Raw genomic sequence first — 3,537 nt, 5'->3', positions numbered from 1 at the left:
AATTCCAAGAAATTTTCCTCCTCTGGAAAATTTCTAGATTCTTTATTTTGGGAGCTTGCTGAAGCCATCATGCATTGCCTCTTTATGTGATGTGATACTGACTGTAGTCTCTGAGCTGTCAGTAAGTTATTATACTTATTATTTTATGTTTGCTTACTGTGTCCTAGCTTCTTGTTTTGTTTTGATATGCCCGCACAGGCTGCTCATATGAACTAGTTTGATTACTGGCACCTCTGAAGTTCTAATATTCTGTCATCAAGTGGTTAGATCTGTTACTAGGTATGTGAGCTCAGGAGTCCACCATTCCCCCTGTATGGATTCAGCTCAGGTGTCCAGGTAGATAGCCACCAAGTGTGTGGTGTAGGCTCTCACCTACAGTCCTAGACAGGCATGGGTGATTGGTGTAGGCACAGGCATCTGGCTGCAGCAGAAGGAACACTCTGAGCAAGGCAGGGGGCTGACGGCCACCCCTGAGTGTCCAGGAGGAAGGTGTGTCCCTGTTCCTTAGAGCATGTAGGTGGGTGGGTTTTGCAGCCAAACTATGAGCACCCAATGATGTTAGCTGTAAGGACTGGGGGGCACCTTTTACTCTTGGACCCCTATCACAGGTGGCTAGGGGGTGTGGGTGGAGCCACCAGTCCTCAGGCCCCTGATGTGGGTAGATGAAGACCCTGCTTAATGGGCAGTGTCAAATGTCATGAACCTGCCGCTTCACAGCTGAAACAGTTCAAGTTAGACTTCAGGTATATACCCCGTTGTACTGTGGTAATGAGGGCCTATGCTACTGAAATGGGCCCACAGAAGTCTCTGCAGGGGGAAAGGCACTCAAAGTCCGCGGATCCCTTATGCTTGTGCCTAGGCAAAGGAGCTGTGCCTACCCCAGATTCCTGGCTTAGAGGAGCTGGCAGTTTATTTTTTCCCATTTGTTAATTTGTTCACTCTCCAAGGACTGGAGAATGGCTCAGGGTGTATGAGGGATCCTATTTCCGGCCCAGGGGACTCAGCAGTTGCTGAAGCCGGTCTGGCACCTGGTGCAGAGCAAGGAGTGGGGAGGTAAATGGGAGAGAGGTTTTTCCGTAAGGGGGGTACTTTTGATCCGCGTGGTAGGCTGTACACAAGTACTTATCTTCTGCCAGTGAGGGCTGCTTCTCACTGGTTCTGGGTGGCCGGGTAGGCTCTCTGGTGCCAGGTCTCTCCCGCTGTGGAAAATGCGCAGCACTGCCGCTTGCCTGCCTCATTGCTCACCCAAGCTGATCAGGCCTGACAGGCTCAGGCTCTCGCCGGGTCAGTTCTGGCAACTCCTTGCTGCTTCCGAACTGTCTCTCCCTCCCACTGCCACTCGGTCCCCTTCCTTAATTTTGCCTTAGATGTTCACGGCCCCTAGACTGTCATATGTAATTAATTCACTTCTTTTTTCGGGTCTTTGTTGTAAGAGGATCCACTGGAAGCGCCTGACTACTCTGCCATCTTGGTCCTGCCTATGCATTGCATTTAATTTTTGACAACTTCCAATTTTCCTAAATTCACACTTCGTATAGTCCATGCTCCGATTATTAATGGATGTATGCAGCTGTTTCTTCCTCTTTTGAGTTATGTCACATCAGCAAATGAAGGTCCCCAAAATTTTATTCTATCTACATCATTAAGGTCAACTCTGCTTAGAGGAGGCAGTTCTTTCCCAGTCATATTTTCAGTGCCTTCCAACCTGAGGGGCTCATTTTTGGCACTACATCAGACAACATTTCCGCTGCTGTTCATAAGGTGTTTTCAGAGGTCAGTTTTTTCAGAAGTAGATCACCAGGTCCTTCTTCCTAGTCTGCCTTAGTCTGGAAGCTCCGCTGAAACCTGTCCACTGTGGGTGACCCTGCTGGTATCTGAATACCTGTGGCATAGCTTCCAGCATCACAGCAACACACAAGCCACGACAGTACTACAAACTGACAGACAAGTGGTGGTAATGAGAATTAATTGGTGGTATTCTTCTAACAGCCAGAAGAAAAGGGTCCAAGCTACTTTATTAGCTCCTACCTAGTAAACAGTTCCTATGTTAACTCTTGTGTCCCTCCCATCTGTTCTCCACATTGTAGCTACTGATCTCAAAATGTAAATCTGACCACACTGCTCTCAATTCCCCCAAGCCCCTTTAATGTGGAGCAGATATGAGTGGTGATTCACCCATCAAATAACCATTCCTCCTTTCCTTTTGCTACCAGAGCTCCCATTCTGTGGGTTTGTCTGCCCATCATCCACATGATCCAGGTATAATCCAGACTGGTCTCAGTCAGTCACAGTATCCTATTTCTCCCCTGTTCATGACATGTTTAAGAAGTAGCATGTGACAAAAGAAGTCTCAGAAGCTTCTGGGCAAGTTTTCTTCACTGAGACATACAGGAGAGACAGTCATTCTTTTCCCGCTAGACTTTGTTATAGCTCCATGTGATGCCTGATACTGGGGCAACCATTTTGGTAACATTAGGGGAGCCAGGAAAAGAGGCAAAGCCCACATATGGCTTATGGCTGTGCGAAAAGGTATTAAGGAAACTGAGAGTTTAACCATGCGTGAGTTGATGAACTAGTCAACTCTGAAATCGCCCCTCTATGTCCTTAAATTCATGCCCCTCTCCCTTATCAATATCACCTTAGGTCAATCTAATGGCACAACCTTAACAACTTTTACAGCCCCTAACTGGATTCTCTGCCTCTATTGTGGTATTTCCATGGGTTATTCTCCATACAGCAATCAGAGTCATTTTTCAAAATTTAAATCTGGCTGGTCCATGGTTTTCCACTTCTCTCTTGACAATGTATAATATCTATGGTCTGGCCCAGCCTTTTATAGTCTCATCTTTTCACTTTTCCTTGAGTCTCTGTCCTTCAGCCACACCCAAACCTTCTTTAATTTTTTGAATGTGCCCCTCCCTCTCCCACTCTTACTACTGATATTTTGGTTTAGCTATTCCTGGTGCATGGAATATTCCCCCACACTCCTTGCTAACGTAACAGGTCTCAATTCAAACATTTCCTCCAGAAAGCTATTCTGACCTGGGATCAGAACTGGTGGGCTGGGCTCACCAACTGGTGGTTCACAAACATGTTCTGCTTCCTTCATTGTCGTCGTTGTGTGCCGTTGCTTCCTTAAAGGGTGTTATAAAAAACTGCGAATCTAAAAATCCAAGATGAGGCTTATGCTTTGCAGTCTGCCACAGCCCTCACCTTCCACACTGATCTATGCCTACCGTCTACTTAAGATGCTCTGGGACCCTTGTTCTAGACTCTAAAAGGAGACATCTTAACATGGACTCCTATAACTATGCACCAGTCCTTCATGTCTTTTATCACTGTTTGAACTTACATAGTTATTTTTGTTCTTGTTTGTGGATCTTCTCTACTGGACAGTGTGCTCCCTGAGAGTAGGAACTAGATGTGTTTGTGCTCCCCATCATGTCCCCGGCACCTAGAATTCTACCCGACACATATTAGATGCTCAGTAAGTACTTATCAACAAATGAAGTAACAGGCACAAGGATGGATGGATGG

The 3,537-nt window shown here is 46.3% G+C and overlaps 1 protein-coding gene across 6 annotated transcripts in view; it reads right to left on the bottom strand.

Moving 5' to 3' along the window:
- PTPRA (protein tyrosine phosphatase receptor type A) overlaps window positions 1–3,537 on the bottom strand; it is a 167,372-nt gene that overhangs the window by 50,404 nt on the left and 113,431 nt on the right. The window lies entirely within an intron of this gene.

Source organism: Trichechus manatus, unplaced genomic scaffold (assembly GCF_000243295.1).
Source record: "Trichechus manatus latirostris isolate Lorelei unplaced genomic scaffold, TriManLat1.0 scaffold00104, whole genome shotgun sequence".
NCBI classification, from domain to species: domain Eukaryota; kingdom Metazoa; phylum Chordata; class Mammalia; order Sirenia; family Trichechidae; genus Trichechus; species Trichechus manatus.
This window is presented reverse-complemented; position numbering and strand designations above follow the sequence as displayed.